The sequence below is a fragment of the Phyllobates terribilis genome, unplaced genomic scaffold (assembly GCF_046119375.1).
Source record: "Phyllobates terribilis strain yellow unplaced genomic scaffold, ASM4611937v1 Scaffold_7__3_contigs__length_470593459, whole genome shotgun sequence".
Classification (NCBI taxonomy): Eukaryota; Metazoa; Chordata; class Amphibia; order Anura; family Dendrobatidae; genus Phyllobates; species Phyllobates terribilis.
In genome coordinates, this window is record NW_027362767.1 from 387,588,968 (window position 1) to 387,607,127 (window position 18,160).

General features: G+C 48.7%; 1 pseudogene; it reads right to left on the bottom strand.

Moving 5' to 3' along the window:
- The window catches only part of LOC141154942 (cytochrome P450 2F2-like), a 53,682-nt pseudogene that overhangs the window by 14,881 nt on the left and 20,641 nt on the right, over positions 1 to 18,160 (bottom strand).

The window sequence follows — 18,160 nt, forward strand, 5'->3', positions numbered from 1 at the left end:
CCCATCTTTGTTCTCTCCTTTCGTCTCCTCCCCCTTCGAGGGCGGTCCCGGGGCCACTTGGTGACTGTCAGCTCCAGGGGCTGTTCTTTCACGCTGACAGACACCTCCAGCATCACAGTCTCTGTTGGTGGGGGCGGTTTCCACTTTTGGCGCCACTTTCGGTCCTGGCCCACGATGGGAGGCGGCCTCTTACCACCCTCTGGCACGCCCATAATGGCGTCCGCTCTTCCAAGGCGGGAAACCTTTGGAAATGGCGGGAATCGCTTCCCAGTGGCGGGAAACTCTGCAGATGGCGGGAAAACGCTGTTAATGGCGGACAACCGGCGGGAATCGACTGGTGATGGGGTCCGATGGCGGGGACCCTCCAGAACCGGCAGGAGACTTCTTTTTGAGGTAAACTCGTACTTTTCTTCAGGCACGCAGTACCCGGGTGTTGCGGGCACGTAATCCTGCCGACTACGCCAAAGTTGACGCGCCCCCTGGGCCATATTCTTTAGGGGGAATATCCGGAGCCGGATCAGATGGGGGTTGTAGTCTTCCGAGTGGCTGTGACCCGGTCCGTGCCCAGGGTGTCAAACTCAGTTGTATGTGGCAGTCCTACAGATGTTATAAGTTCTTTATTGTCGACTACGCCACCCGTTGTGTTGCGGTCACTATGGCCGCCGCTGCAGCAGGGTCCGCTGAGGCTGATGGTGTAGGTGCAGCTTGTGATGGTATAACCCCCAACGGGTGGGGTATAGCCTCAGGGGGTCAGGTGCAGAGGATGGGGGTTGTGGTGGTGCAGCATAGGTGTTAAAGGAAGACAGAGTCGGGTTGTGCAGTTTAGGGTATTTACTCACTGCTGATGTTCCGGTCACTCCAGCTTCAAGTGACCTCCCGAGCCGTGCTGCGTCCACCAGGTCCTGGATCCAGCCAACCCCCAAGCGAGTCCGGAGCGTGACCCTGAGCTCTCCTTCTGTCCTTTCTCTGGCCGTCCCCACTATTGATCCACCCAGGTCCAGCTCCCTCGGGCCTTCTGTTGGGTGACCCTTGGCCTTGGGTTCCCTGACCCTCCACGTGGTATGCCTTCGTGGTGGATGTGGTGGGTGGCCGTGGCAGACGCTGCCCACGGCCTCCGGTCTCTGGCTGGGGTGTGTTTTTGCCCCCACCAGCTTGGGTTCCGGTACCCTGATGCCGACTCTTCACCCGTGGATTGGATTTGGGGTCTTAGAGTCCTCTCTTTGTCCCCTCTCTGGGTCTTTCCTTCTTTCTCCTCTCTCTCTCTCTGGGGCTTCTCTGCTCCTCTTCCTCTGCTCTGCTCTGACAGACTGACCCTGATCTCTGATGGTGCCCACCTTATATACACCCTCTATGTGTGAGCTCAGGTGACCAGCACCCAATGAGCTCCTATCTTTACCCAGGCTGCTCCCCCTATCTGCCCCTACACTACTTGGGATGTACCACCCCCCTCCCACTCCAGCCAGGAACAGACTCGGTCGTACCTGCACATTTCTAAGTGGGAGTACCGTCGGCCTGTTCCTCGGAAATGGGATGTGTGTAGTGCATGCAGCCTACCGAGCTCAGATCCACACTCCATCCTTACCCGGGAGTGGAATATCACACCTCTGGATTGAGGTGCAATACCCCTGTAGCAGCCGAATCCTCAGGGTGCTACACATGCACTACACTCATCCCATTTCCGGGGGACAGAACTACGGTACTCCCACCAGTTAGATGTGCAGGTACGACAGCGTCTGTCCCTGGCTGGAGTGGGAGGGGGGGAGGAACATCCCAGTAGTGTAGGGGCAGATAGGGGAGGGACTCTGGGCATAGAGGTAGGAGCCCATTGGGTGCTAGTCACCTGGGCTCACACATAGAGGGAGTATATATGGTGGGCACCATCTTAGGACAGGGTCAGTCAGTCTGAGGAGGAGCAGAGCAGAGGAGCTCAGCCAGGAGGGCTGAAAGGGAGCTGTGGCTCCGGCTGGGCCCAGCTCCAGGGCCAGGCCTGTAGTGGAGAGAAGGAGGAAGAAAGGCCCAGAGACACAAGACAAGAGGGAACCCTGAGATCCCAGAAGTAAACCAAAAGGGTGAAGGGTTGGCAGAAACGGGTACCGGAACCCTAACTGGCAGAGGCTAATGATCCTTAGCCAGGAACCGGAGGTCGTGGTTAAGTTTTGCCACGACCCTGACCACATCCACCAGGAAGGCACACCACGAATAGGGTCAGGAAAGCCAGAGAAGGTTTTACCACCAAGAGGCCCGAGGGAGCCGGACAAAGGTGGATCCCTGGTGGGAACGGCCAGCAGAGAGAGAGAGAGAGAAGGGAGCTCAGGACCACGCTCTGGACTGCCTGGGAGTTGGCCGAGTCCCACACCTGGTGGACGCAGCACGGCTCAGGTGGTCACTCAAGGCCGGAGTGACCGGAGCAACACCTGTGAGTAAAAACCCTGAAACTGCATCACCTGTCTCTGAGCTTCCTTGCTGCACCATCACAACCACCAACTTCCACATCTGCTGCCCTGAGGCCATACCCCTCCCGTTGGGGGTTATACCATCCTTGCTGCACAATCCTACCACCGGCCTCAGCGGTCTGCTCTGCAGCGGCGGCCTCCTAGCCGCAATCAACGGGTGGCGTAGTCGACACTTAAACAACATCTACAAAGACTGCCACACACTTAGTTTGACCGCCCTGGGCACGGACCGGGTCACCGCCACAAGGACTACTACCCCTATCTATATCCGGCTCCGGGTATCCCTTGAACATGGCCCAGGGGGCGCGTCAACTTTGGCGTAGTCGGCAGGATTACGTGCCCGCAATCACCGGGTACTGCGTGCCTGAAGAAAAGTTCATATTTACCGTAAGAAGAAGTCTCCCGCCGGTTCCGGAGGGTCCCCGCCGTCGGACGCCATCTCGGGTCTTTTCCCGCCGTTTGCCCGCCATCTGCAGCCTTTTCCCGCCATCCACGGAGTTTCCCGCCGTGGAGAGACGGTTCCCGCCATCTGGGACGATTTCCCGCCCTGGCAGAGCGGACGCCATTATGGGCGTGCCAGAGGGTGGCAAGAGGCCACCTCCCATCGTGGGCCAGGTCCAGGAATGGCGCCAAAAGCGGAAACCGCCCCCACCAGCAGAGACTGCAATGGTAGAAATGTCCATCAGCGTGAGAGGGCTGCCCCTGGAACTGACAATCACCAAGTTGCCCCAGGACCGCCCTCAGGATGGGCGAATCAAGAACAAAAGAGAGAGGATGGGTGCAGCCTGGAGGAGTCTGGAGAGAACGCACCCGGAGATGGACGGAGAGTCAGGCAGCACCGACCCGATGGTCAGGAGCCTGCTGCAGGCCGCCACCCCAGAAGGCCTGGTGGAGATTCTGGCACAGCTCCCCAAAGATCGGGAGCATGCACAGACCGCGCTGGAGGGTCTGGCTCGGAAGATGGCCCGAGTGCAGCAAGAAGTACTGGCCGAGTGGAGCAGAGAAATGGCCCTGCAGGCTGGAACCCGCCAGCATAGGACGCCACCCGCAACGAGGAGCACGCCTGCCTCTGAGGATGGTACAGGAGGGACGAAGGCCGGAGACGACGCCGTGGAAGGAGCTGAAGAGATGGAAGCAGTTAAAGGGGACGTCATCACTCCGAGCCCAGAAGCCGTAAGCCTGCCCCAGCTCCCCGTCGCAGAGCCCGAAGTCCCACTGATCGTTCCCGTTGCTGCACCGTCACCGCTCCAAACTAGGCCTCAAGCGGCAGGAGCCGCGGCCACGCCCCCTGTGACGTCACACGCCTTGACCCTGAGCGCGGCCAAGCAGGAAACGCCACCGGCCTGGTCGCAAGGCCGAGTACCCCCGGGCGCCGCCGTCTCCACAGTGCCCTTCACCTTTAGGGTGCCACCGGCCTGGTCGCAAGGCCTGGTGCATCCGGGCGCCGCTACCACCACCGCGCCCTCAACCTCCACTGTGCTACCCTTGGGTGAAGACCTGTTCACGCAACGTACTTGCCCAGATGGGCAGCCCTTTGAGTGGCCACCGGAGTACCTCAATCCCCGACTCCGGAAGGAAAGACCCCTATGTGAGCCCCTGATCCCGGCTCCGGCGCCCGCCAAGATCACCCCACTCCCGTTGGAGGAGGCGCAGTTCGAATGGGACCCCACCGGCGAAAACCTCATGGGGATCACCCAAGAGACCCGGGCGGCCGCAGCCCAGCGTGCGGAGTGCTGCCGTCAGCAGCTGGAGGTCTTTCAGAGGGAACGGCGAGAGAGGCGGATCCGCGAGGAGCGGCTGCAGGTCCAGAGCGCGGAGCAGAAAAGCCGGACCCGGCGAGATCGCCGTGCGGCCCACGGTCCCCGCGCCATGGGGACTGTCATCAAGTTCCAACTGGAGCACGGTTGGGGCTTTATCAGGGATCACAGAACCCCCGGCGACGTCTTTGTCACCCGCAGGGATGTCGAGTCTCATCTGCCGGAGGGACACCGTGGTCGTGACCTTTACCTGGGTGACGAGGTCACCTTCACCCGGCATCAGTGTGCCAAAGGACCGTACGCCCTTCATGTGCACCGGTTGACGGAGGAAGAGCTGCGGTACGAGGAGGAACAAGAGGACCCGGACGGGTCTGAAAATTACCATCAGGAAGGAGCAGGAGGGCATCGTTACCACTGAACGGCTGAGGACTGTGAGCAGCCATCCCTTTTCCCCACAGGCTGAGGACTGTGAGCAGCCATCCCTTACCCCCACTGACCGAGGACTGAGAGCGGTCGTTCTTTCCCTCTACCTGGCCGAGGACTGAGAGCGGCCATAACCTGTACATAGTTGCGCTTCCCAAGGCGCTCCCTACCGGTTTTATAGGAAAACTGTTGTTTTCTTCTAGTGACTGTGGCCCTTTACCTGGTCACAATTTGCACAGTGGCCAGAAGCTTAAGAACATTTTATATGAAAAGTTTTATATCAAAAGTTATATTGCTAAAATAATATATGAGAAGTTACCTGTCATATTATATGTGTTTATAATGTTTTATATGTTAGTGTATGTTTAAAAAAGTTTGTATGTTTTGGTATGTTTTATTCTTTTACAGCCCGAGGACGGGCTGTGATTTACCAGGGGGGAATGTAGCACCCTGAGGACTCGGCTGCTACAGGGGTATTGCACCTCACTCCAGAGGTGTGGTATTCCACTCCCGGGTAAGGATGGAGTGTGGGACTGAGCTCAGACAGCTGCATGCACTACACTCATCCCATTTCCGGGGGACAGAACTACGGTACTCCCACCAGTTAGATGTGCAGGTACGACAGCGTCTGTCCCTGGCTGGAGTGGGAGGGGGGGAGGAACATCCCAGTAGTGTAGGGGCAGATAGGGGAGGGACTCTGGGCATAGAGGTAGGAGCCCATTGGGTGCTAGTCACCTGGGCTCACACATAGAGGGAGCATATATGGTGGGCACCATCTTAGGACAGGGTCAGTCAGTCTGAGGAGGAGCAGAGCAGAGGAGCTCAGCCAGGAGGGCTGACAGGGAGCTGTGGCTCCGGCTGGGCCCAGCTCCAGGGCCAGGCCTGTAGTGGAGAGAAGGAGGAAGAAAGGCCCAGAGACACAAGACAAGAGGGAACCCTGAGATCCCAGAAGTAAACCAAAAGGGTGAAGGGTTGGCAGAAACGGGTACCGGAACCCTAACTGGCAGAATCTAATGATCCTTAGCCAGGAACCGGAGGTCGTGGTTAAGTTTTGCCACGACCCTCACCACATCCACCAGGAAGGCACACCACGAATAGGGTCAGGAAAGCCAGAGAAGGTTTTACCACCAAGAGGCCCGAGGGAGCCGGACAAAGGTGGATCCCTGGTGGGAACGGCCAGCAGAGAGAGAGAGAGAGAAGGGAGCTCAGGACCACGCTCTGGACTGCCTGGGAGTTGGCCGAGTCCCACACCTGGTGGACGCAGCACGGCTCGGGTGGTCACTCAAGGCCGGAGTGACCGGAGCAACACCTGTGAGTAAAAACCCTGAAACTGCATCACCTGTCTCTGAGCTTCCTTGCTGCACCATCACAACCACCAACTTCCACATCTGCTGCCCTGAGGCCATACCCCTCCCGTTGGGGGTTATACCATCCTTGCTGCACAATCCTACCACCGGCCTCAGCGGTCTGCTCTGCAGCGGCGGCCTCCTAGCCGCAATCAACGGGTGGCGTAGTCGACACTTAAACAACATCTACAAAGACTGCCACACACTTAGTTTGACCGCCCTGGGCACGGACCGGGTCACCGCCACAAGGACTACTACCCCTATCTATATCCGGCTCCGGGTATCCCTTGAACATGGCCCAGGGGGCGCGTCAGTGTCACTTGTGGGGGGTTTCCACTGTTTAGGCACATCAGGGGCTCTCCAAACGCAATATGGCATCCGCTAATTATTTAAGCAAATTTTACATTCAAAAAGTCAAATGGCGCTCCTTCCCTTCTGAACCCTGCCGTATGCCCAAACAGTGGTTTTCAACCACATATGGGGTATCAACTTACTCAGGAGAGATTGTACAAGTTTCATGGTGCAATTTCTCCTGTTACCCTTATAAAAATGCAAAACTGGGGGCTGAAAAACATTTTTGTTGGAAAAATGTGAAAATTTTATTTTCACGGTTTCAAGTTATAAACTTCTGTGAAGCACCTTTGGGTTCAAGATGCTCACCCTAGATCTTGATAAGTTCCCTGAGGGGTCTAGTTTCCAAAATGGTGTCACTTGTGGGGGGTTTCCACTGTTTAGGCACATCAGGGGCTCTCCAAACGCAACATGGCGTCCGCTAATTATTCAAGCAAATTTTACATTCAAAAAGTCAAATGGCTCTCCTTCCCTTCTGAGCCCTGCTGTGCACCCAAACAGTGCTTTTTCCCCATGTATGGGGTATCTGCATACTCAGGGGAAATTGCACAACAAATTTTGGGGTCCATTTTTTCCTGTTACCCCTGCAAAAATAAAAAAATTGCGGTCTAAAGTAACATTTTTGTGAAAAAAGTTAAATGCTCATTTTTTTCTTCCCCATTCCAAAAATTCCTGTGAAGCACGTGAATGGTTAATAAACTTCTTGAATGTGGTTTTGAGCACCTTGAGGGGTGCAGTTTTTAGAATGGTGTCATTTTGGGGTATTTTCTGTCATAAAGGCCCCTCAAAGTCACTTCAAATGTGATGTGGTCCCTAAAAAAATGGTTTTGTAAATTTTGTTGGAAAAATGAGAAATCGCTGATCAACTTTTAACCCTTATAGCGCACTAACAAAAAAAAATGTTGTTTCCAAAATTGTGCTGATGTAAAGTATACATGTGGGAAATGTTATTTATTAACTACTTTGTGCAACATAATCTCTCTGATTTAACGGAATAAAAATTCAAATTTTGAAAATTGTGAAATTTTCAAAATTTTCGCCAAATTTCCAATTTTTTCACAAATAAACGCAAGTGATATCGAAGAAATTTTACCACTATCATGAAGTACAATATGTCACGAAAAAACATTCTCAGAATCAGTGGGATCCGTTGAAGCTTTTCAGAGTAATTACCTCATAAAGTGACAGTGGTCAGAATTGTAAAAATTGGCCAGGTCATTAACGTGCAAATCACCCTGGGGGTAAAGGGGTTAAAAGCACGTTAACAACAATCTCAAACTCTGCTTAGAGGTTAATGCATTTTTCTTCCTGGCATCTGAGATTAGCTTGTCCCATTTTGTCATGTTGGTATAGGTGATAGCTTGTTGATCACTAGGAGTTTGACAGTTGATTCCCTGATGATTTCGAGAACACAACTGGTGGTGGCACATGTTAGCAATTGTTCATTTTTTTGTTTATGGGATTGCTGATGCAGCAATTGGATATCTCCCATAGGTAAAACAGGGAGCGGTGATGAGTATGCAGATCCTTGTTCTCAAGTTGGGACAGCTTCTTTAGTGCTGAAAAAAGCTATTTATATATCATACCAGAGCAGCTTAGTGATCAGAATATTTTGTCCTTTATATGAATAAAGGAGTTTAAATTAATGACAAAGGAGGTCTAGGCTTGTGACAAAGTTAATCCTTTGTCATCTAGAAGCTATCAGCTCTGTAGAGGGGTAAATGCTAGCATTGCTGGTAGCCTAATGTATTAAAGGATTTAGGGTTGCAAAGGAGTTAATACCATGCTTCCCCAAAAAGACCTACCCTAAAAATAAGCCCTAGCATGATTTTACAGGATTTTTTGAGTATGCTTGAAATACAAACTCTACTCCAAAATTAAGCTCTAGTTACAGTCAAGGCCAGTGTTAGGAATGGAAGGGCAAACTGGGGTGTCCACTCTCTTAGGACCCCCAGCATTTCTATCTGAGTTTTAGACTGCTTAAGGATCTTTTTGATGACATCACGGTCATGTGATCATGATGTCACCAAAGCTCCTTTAACTTTTGGGGTCTAGAGGAATTGAAGTAGAGATAGGCTGGTATGCAGGGTTAGCGTTAGAGTGCATGAGGAAGCAAACTGAGCAATTTCCCAGAGTCCCCACACTCTTAGGGGACCCCAATGTGAATAAATGTGGATTATTGTTCATGGAAAAGAATATAAGACATCCCCTGAAAATAAGCCCTAACCCACTTTTCGGAGCAAAAAATATTATAAGACAGTGTCTTATTTTCGGGGAAACATGGCATCAGCGTTTTAGTAAAGTGGTTAATGCTAGCCTCCCTGGTGGTCTAGAGTAGAGATAGTGCATGCTGCTTCTTCATCCAGTCCACCCCTAATCCTGGAGAACAGAGCAAGGCAGGAGATATAGAAGATTTTGCAAATGTCTCCTGGTGTTGAACATTTTCCTTCAAGTGGTCTGGAAGGTTGCATGGAAGCAGAAAACACATTTTTCAAGCCACTAGGTGTTAGACTTATTAGTCACACTTTTCCAATTACAGCTGCTAACATCTCCTATCAATTTATTTATATCAATACCACTACCACCATCATCACTAAACCTGTAAATTGGGTTTAGCACCAGCTATTAACAACCCAATCTTTTATTTTCAAGTTATTTAGGTCAACTACACAAGTAATAGAGGCTGGTGATAACCCCTAATAGAAGCCATTATAGTGACAAATTGGTTGTGATCTAACTTATCTCAGCCACGGAATATTATATAAGGTTTCATCCAAACTAGCTCATGTTTCCCCAAAAATACAACCTACCCCTAAAATAAGCCCTAGCATGATTTTACAGTATTTTTGGCAATTGCTTGGAATATAAGCCCTACTAAAAAAAAGCCCCTTTTACAGTCAGGACCAGCATTATGAGGTGTCAAACTGGGCAATTGCCCAGGGCCCCCACTCTCTTAGAGGCCCCCATCATTTGGTATGTGCACTCAGTGTCTCCTAGATGTCTGCATACCTGCCGAGTTTTACAGGAGGAAGACTCTTCAGCACAAGCTGGCGTCTTTTATCCTAAAACGCTCTTTCAGTAGTTTCTTCAATGTTTTTTTGCATCGTCTTCTTCGGCAGTCGATTTTTTTTTTACTTTTTTGTATAATGTAGTGAAAGCTGACTGAAAAATAGTCAGATCACTTTTCTTAAATGCTTTGCAGCTCTGAAAGCCTAAGATGCTTAAAGACGTTGTCCACTACATTTTAAGATTGCTCCAATGTATTAACCCTGTGATTATAAGACTTTTTGTAATTACCTTTGGTAGTCTTTATTGCCTTGGCGGCTCACAGGCATCACGTGATGTGGTCCACGCGGTGAATGCTGGGCTGTGGGCAGGGTTACCCCGTGCAACACATCCAGCATCCACCGCTCACTTTCCCACTGAATGAGGAGAGGAAAAGAACGTGGTGGATGCTGGGTGTAACGCGCGGGATAACCCCGCCCACAGTCCAGCATTCACCGTGGAACGCAGCACCGATGTCGCGCCTGGCTGCAGCCGGAACTTGATGTGACATCAGCGGATGTCAGAGCCGGCTGCAGCTGGGGGTCACGTGATCCTGTGAGTGGCTAAGGATAGTGCTGCTCAATAAAGACTACCAATGGTAATTTCAAAAAGTCTTATAACCACAGGGTTAATACATTGGGGAATCGCAAAAAGCCTAGAAGCCTTAACATGGGCACAGCAAGTCATTGTAATATTGCAACGTATATTTTCCTTCTTTTGCTGAGTGCATAATTCTTTAATTGGAAATGTTAAGTATATGAATTTCTTCTTAAATCTAAGGTTATACTTACTATTCCCCAGCGTGTGCTCATAATTTCGAAGTTGTCTTGAACACATTTTGAAAGCTTTTGGAAATTTTTATCTTCATATTCAAACCGGTTACCAAATACCACAGAGCAAATCACATTGGACACAGATCGTAATATATGGTAATTGGGATCTATAGGGGATCCTAGAACAACACATACAAATAAGTAAATCAAAATTTAAAGTTCAGGGTTCACAAAATTTATGTAATTTTTTTAAACAGGGTTAGTTGTGTCGCATAATAAGGTTCATTTCTGTAGTCCGTTGTGACAATCACATAGGGTTCATCAGCTGCCTCTCATTAATGGTGCCTCATAAGGCATTTTAGGCTTGTGATCAGCAAAACTCTTAGACCCCAATTCATCAAGGCTGGCATTTGGCCACAGATTACTGTCATATCCATTACACCGAGTCATTTAAAACAATTCACACCAACTCTAACTATGATGAATTTGTTGGGCGTGTTGGTCATGCCCCACCGTGCCCAAGACATGCCCACTTTTCGAAAAGTTGGCTGGGGTGGACAGGACTGGCATAAGTGTTGAGCAAAAAAAATTAACATTTCAAACAGTTTCATGCCGCAAAAACTTCTTGATGAATCACAGCCTTAATTTTCACTATACAGTCATATAGCTTAGTTGTTATTAGTGATGAGCGAGTATTAAAATGCTCGGGTGCTCGATGCTCGGGTCGAGCACATTGGAATAATCGGGTGCTCGACCCGAGCAACGAGCCCAATGCGAGTCTATGGGAAACTCATTTTTCAGGCAGCTCCCCCCGGCGGTCTGCAGAGGGCCTAAAAATTGCCCAAATCAATGGGAACAGTGCTAAAATGACATGGGGACAGCATGGGGAAGACCACTGGAAGCATTTTTGACTCCCAGGTCACTTTTGTCAACAACGGTGTCAGAGGTATTATGACACTTTTACGGACTCACAATAAAACATACCAAAACAAAACCAAAATGGATTTTCTTGGGAAAATGTGTTAACCACTTCGCGCCAGAGCCTGTTTTTGCCTTCGTGACCAGGCCAAATTTTTCAATTCTGACCACTGTCACTTTATGAAGTAATTACTCTTGAACGCTTCAACGGATTCCCCTGATTCTGAGACTGTTTTTTCGTGAAATATTGGACTTCGTGATAGTGGTAACATTTCTTCGATATCACTTGCATTTATTTGTGAAAAAATCGGAAATTTTGCAAAAATTTTGAAAATTTTGCAATTTTCAAACTTTGAATTTTAATGCCCTTTAACAGGGAGATATTTCACACAAAATAGTTAATAAATAACATTTCCCACATGTCTACTTTACATCAGCACAATTTTGGAACCAACATTTTTTTTTGTTAGGGAGCTATAAGGGTTAAAAGTTGACCAGCGATTTCTCATTTTTACAACAAAATTTACAAAAACATTTTTTTAGGGACCACATCATATTTGAAGTCACTTTGAGGGGTCTTTATGACAGAAAATACCCAAAAGTGACACCATTCTAAAAACTGCACCCCTCAAGGTGCTCAAAACCACATTCAAGAATTTTATTAACCCTTCAGGTGCTTCACAGGAATTTTTGGAATGGGGAAGAAAAAAATTAACATTTAACTTTTTTCACAAAACTGTTACTTTAGACCCATTTTTTTATTTTTGCAGGGGTAACAGGAAAAGAATGGACCCCAAATTTTTTTGTGCAATTTCTCTTGAGCGCGCTGATACCCCATATGTGAGTGAAAACCACTGTTTGGGCGCACTGCAGGGTTCGGAAGGGAAGGAGCGCCATTAGACTTTTTGAATGTAAAATTTGTTTGAATAATTAGCAGATGCCATGTTGCGATTAGAGAGCCCCTGATGTGCCTAAACAGTGGAAACCCCCCACAAGTGACACCATTTTGGAAACTAGACCCCTTAGGGAACTTATCTAGCTGTGTGGTGAGCACCTTGCACCCCCAGGTGCTTCACAGAAGTTTATAATATTGTGCCGTAAAAATAAAATTTTCACATTTTTCCCACAAAAAATGTTTTTCATCCCCTAATTTTGCATTATCATAAGGATAACAGGAGAAATTGCACCATGAAATTGGCTGTGCAATTTCTCCTGAGTATGCCGATACCCCATATGTGGGGGAAAACTACTATTTGGGTACACTGCAGGGTTCGGAAGGGAAGGAGCGCCATTTGACTTTTTGAATGTAAAATTTGTTTGAATAATTAGCGGACGCCATGTCGCATTTGGGGAGCCCCTAATGTGCCTAAACAGTGGAAACTCCCCACATGTGCCACCATTTTGTAAACTAGACCCCTTAGGGAACTTATCTAGATGTGTGGTGAGCACATTGGGAGACATAATAAACAAATCAGTAGCAGGTGAAGAATTGGTTTTATTTATTTTTTACACCGCTCCTCTTGCGGTATAAGTGATGAGATTACTTTATTCATTGGGTCGGTGCGATTACAGAGATACCAGATTTATATCGGGTTTTTATGACTGACAGCTGTCACATACTAAAAGATGCTTTTTTTTGCAAAATCTAGTTTTTGCATCACCATATTTTGAGAGCTATAATTTTTCCATATTTTGGCCGACAGAGTCATGTGATGGCTTGTTTTTTGCGGGACGAGTTGACATTTTTATTGGTACCATTTTTGGGTACGTGACATTTTTTGATCGCTTTCTATTCCGTTTTTTGGGAGGCAAAATTAACAAAAACTAACAATTCAGGAATTGTTTTTTGAGGTTTTTTTTATGCCGTTCTGCGTGTGGTAAAAGTGATCAGGCAGCATTATTCTTTGGGTCAGTACGTTTACAGCGATACTACACTTACTGTATATTTTTTCATGTTTTGGCGCTTTTACACAATAAAACAATTTTATAGAAAAAATATTTTTTTGCATTGCTTTATTCTGAGAGTTATAACTTTTTTATTTTTCGTCTGATGGAGCTGTTTGGCGGCTTGTTTTTTGCGTAACAAGATGACGTTTTCAGCGGTACCATTTTTATTTCCATTTTGCTTTTTGATCGCATTTTTTTCCACTTTTTGTTTGGCGATATGAGGAAAAAGCATAGTTTTTTGCTCCGTTTTTATGCACAAAAGGAGTTAATTAGTGTGACAGTTTTATAGCTCGGGTTGTGTCGGACGCGGCGGTACCAAATATGTGTACTTTTTTTATTTTTGCATAAATATACGGATTTATCGGTTTAATATTTTATTTATTTATTTTTATTTATTTTGTAATTTTTTTTTAACTGTTTAAAAACATTTTTTTAAACTTTTTTTTTACATTTTTACTTAGTCCCTGTATGGGACATTAATTTTTATTTTTCTGATCACTGATCTCATGTAATGTAATAGACATGTATTACATTACATGAGATCTTTGCTGACTGTTTCACAGTCAGAGTCTCCTGCCAGGCTTCAGCTGCAGGCTGAGCCAGGCAGGACACCATATATGGCAGATCTGGAGGCGTTCATGTGACCTCCAGTTGCCATAGCAACGTCAGGTCCTGGAAGGTATAAAGGGGCCGTCGGAGAGGTAAGTGGACGACCCCCTCTCCTTCTGCTGTCTTCTATATGCCGCGATCACTATAGATCGCGGCATATAGAAGACAGCAAAGGGTTAACATCCAATCTGGTCCCGATGATGTTCCCTGTCAGAGCTATCGCTCTGCACCGCATCCGCAGCGCTTGCAAGACCCTGGGGGTCCTGAGCGCTGCGGGACCACCCACCGTTTTTAAACGTCCGCGCTGCACAGAGCCCAGGCAGCGCAGACGTTTATCTACAGTGGGCGGTCGGGAAGCGGTTAAGGAACATCCTTTCCAGGGTAATGACTTGTATATAAAGCAAAATAAATAACCAAAAACAAAAATGCTCCTCCCCACCTTGGGCTATGTTCACACGTAGTGTTTTTGATGCATTTTTTCACTTTTGCATTGCTTTCAACCGTGACAAATGCATTCACCAGGAAATGTCATTTTAACATTTTACAACCTTATCTGGCCAAGTAGTGTGTGAGATATCATCAGACACATCGTGTTTCATTTATGAAGGAGGGACTCTGAGAGTCACAAAGCCTATTTTTATAGGGCCATCAGACGGCCTTTACTATTCTTAAAGGGCCAGCAATCGGCCCTCACTATTCAAAGAGAGCCATCAGCCGGCTATGTTTTATTGTTCCCATTACTAAAGAGAGGGTCTCCTATACTGTTATTGAGTATGCAGTGAGTGCCAGTGCTGCCCAAAATTTAGACGCACCCCAATACCACTTTGAAAATTTGGATGCACCCCAATACCCCTTTGAAGAGACTTAGAGGAGGGCCTCCTGAAAACAATATTCCCTTTATTAGGAAGTAGGTCTCCCATTGTGTTTGCCTATACAGTGAATGCAAGGGCTGCCAAAAATTTGGAGGCACTCCAATGCCCCTTGGAAGAGACGTGGAGGTAAGAGGGCCTCCTGAAAACAATGTTCCCATTATCAAGAAGTGGGTCTCCCATAGTGTTGGCCTATGCAGTGAATGCAAGGGCTGCCAAAAATTGGGAGACACTCCAATGCCCCTTGGAAGAGACATGGAGGAGGGCCTCATAAAAAAATGTTCTCATTAGAAAGGAGTGGGCCTCCTATACTTGTAATGCCCATGCACTAAGTGTATGGGCTGACAAACATTTACCCCTGGTGGGTATACATGAACATACTGTATAAATATTTTTTTTACGGGCATCATAAACACCCTTTAAAAAAATTATGTGGGTGTTGCATCACGCACCACGGTTACCCTGGTGATATGGTGGTGGAAGATGAGGAGAAGGAGGCGGACAAGAGCAAATAGCCAAAATCAGGAAGCATATACCCATGTCTGGGTGTGAAAAGGTGCATGGGAATACACCTCCCAAGAAAAGTCACTGGATTTGAGTTTATGTTACGCTGCTATCATTCGGTGGTGTTGAGTAGTCTGGCCCAATCCAGCCCTTGTTAATTTTTATAAGAGTCAGCCTGTCAGCATTTTCAGTTGACAGGCGGATGCTCTTATCATTTATAATTCCACCAGCGGCACTAAAAACCTGCTCTGATAAAATGCTGGCAGCATGGCAGGCTAGGACCTCCAAAGCACAGAGAGCCAGTTCATTCCACGTATCCAGCTTGGATACCCAATAATTATAAGGCACAGAGGAATCACGGAGGATGTTGGTACGGTCGGCAAGGTACTCCCTGAGCATCTTCCCAAACTTTGCACTCCTTTTGTTAGTAACCCGCACCTCAGGGCCTATGCGATGGGAGGGGCTAAGAAAACTCTCCCATAACTTTGACAGTGTTCCCCTGCCTCTGCTGGATTGAAGTTGTGACTCTCTCGCCTGTACTCCTTGGTTGTCCAACGAAGTGTGACCTCTGCCGCCAGCATTTTCAGATGGGAATTTTTTTAATAGTTCCGCAACAAGGGCCTTCTGGTACAGCCCCATTTTTGTAGACCTGTCCACCTCAGAAATAAAAGATATAAAGTTTTCCTTGTAGCATCGGTCTAGAAGTGTCACCAACCAATAATGACTGTCACCCAAAATTTTGACAACGCGAGGGTCATGGGAAAGGCAGCGTAACATAAACTCAGCTATGCGTGCCAGACTACTAACAGGCAAGACTTCCGTGTCCTCACCAAGAGGATGACTGATCATGCTCTCCTCCTCCTCCTCCCTGTCCTCTGGCCATCCACGCTGAAACTAGCTCCTGTCCTTCCTCCTCCTCCTCCTCTTCCTCACCCAATCCATGTTGGGATGAGATGAGGCTGGGCTGTGTGTAATCACCATGTATGGTTCCTTGCTCCATCTCATCGTGCTCTGTCTGTAATGCATCCTCTTTGATTGTGAGCAGAGAGCGTTTCAGAAGACAGAGAAGCGGAATGGAGACGCTAATTGTGGCGTCATCGCCGCTCACCATCTTGGTGGAGTCCTCCAAGTTTTGGAGGATGGTACATATGTCTGACTTCCATGTCCACTCCTGAGGTCTTATGTGTGGAGTCTGAACTCAATACTGACGGCCTTGTTGATGCTGGTGCTCAACAACTGCCCTCTTCTGCTCACAAATCCTTCTCAATATCTGCAGTGTAGAGTTCCAACGCGTGGGGACATCACACACCAGTCTGTGAGCCGGAAGCTGCAAACGCTGCTGAAACATGGCAAGGGCGGCGGAAGCTGTAGGTGATTCTCTAAAATGGGCGTACTTTAACAAGCAGATCTGGCAGCTCTGGGTAGGATTTGAGAAACTGCTGAACCACGAGGTTAAGCACATGGGCCAGGCATGGTACGTGTGTGAGCTCGCCTCGCCTCAGAGCCGCCACCAGGTTCCGGCCCTTGTCACACACGACTATGCCTGGCTGTAGGTTCAGCGGTGTAAGCCACAGATCTGCCTGCTCTTTCAGAGCTGTCCACAACTCTTCAGCATTGTGCGGTTTGTCACTTAAGCATATTAGCTTCAACACAGCCTGTTGCCGCTTGGCCAAGGCCGTGCTGCAGTGCTTCCAGCTTGTGACTGATGTGGTCATTTTGGAGATGGAGGCTGAAGAGGAGGAGGAGACTGAGGAAGATGAGGTGCAGGAGCTGTAGACAATGGGGACAACCCTGATTGACCTAGGGCCCGCAATCCTTGGCGTCGGGAGGACGTGTTCCATCCCATGATCCAACTGGGTCCCGGCTTCCACTATATTAACCCAGTGTGCCATCAGCGAGATGTACCATCCCAGCCCACAAGCACTTGTCCACGTGTCCGTGGTTAGGTAGACTTTCCCGGTAACTGCGTTGTTGAGGGCACGGCTAATGTTTTGCGACACGTGCTTGTGTAATGCGGGGATGGCACACCCGGAGAAATAGTGGCAGATGGGGACCGAGTACCGAGAGATGGCCGCCGCCATTAGGTTGCGGAATGTTTCCGTCTCCACGAGCCTAAAAGGCAACATTTCGAGCGCAAGCAGTTGTGAAAAATGTGTGAATTTAGTAGTGTGACGTGTGGGGCGTTGGCTGCATATTTGCGCTTGCGTTCCAAGGACTGGGGTATGGACAATTGAACGCTGCACTGGGACAAGAATATGGACACGCTTCCTGATGCTGCTACTTGAGAGTGTGCAACGACAGGTGCAAGACAGGAGGCATCTTCGCATGCACCATGGACAGGGGATTGGCTTGCATGCACAACAGGGGAAGAAGCAATGGTGACACCCGCAGACACTGTTCCTGGACCCTGGGGTTCAGCCCACAAAGTCGGGTGCTTTGCTGCCATGTGCCTGATCATGCTTGCGGTGGTCAGGTTGGTTGTTTTGCCACCCCTGCTTATGCTGGCCTGGCAGGTGGTGAAAATGGCCTTTTTGGGGTTATCGGCAGGTCTTTAAAAAACAACCAGACTCGGGAAGACCTAACAGTTGTACTGGCAACTTCCTTCATGTTGGTGTTATGAGGAACGGTTGCCTGCCTTCTGTCTGCGGCCACCACACTGCTTCTTCCTGCCTGTTGGGGTGCTCTGCCTCCCTCCCCCTGTGTGCTGCTGTCCTCGCTCTGCATGTCCTCCTGCCAGGTTGGGTCAGTTACTATATCATCCACCACCTCGTCTTTCACTTCCACACCCTGGTCCTCCTCCTGACTTTCTGGCAATTGTGTCTCATCATCGTCCACCTCTTGTGACACTTTCCCACCGTCGCCTTCGTGTGACCGTGGCTGCTCAAATATTTGGGCATCGCGACATGTGATGTCCTCTTGCCCTGCTTCAAGTGGACCAGGCGAGAGGCCCGAATCTATAAATGGAAAAGTGAGCATCTCTTCAGAGTGTCCAAGAGTGGGATCAGTTGTCTCGGGGCACTCGGCATGGTGGGAGGAAGGAGGATCAGGGTGAGGAATATGCAGTCCAGACTCACGGCTACTGAGACTTGACCACGTGGAAGACAGGGTGGTGGTGGTGGTGGCTAAGTGACTGGAAGCATTATCTGCTGTCCAACCAACAACCTT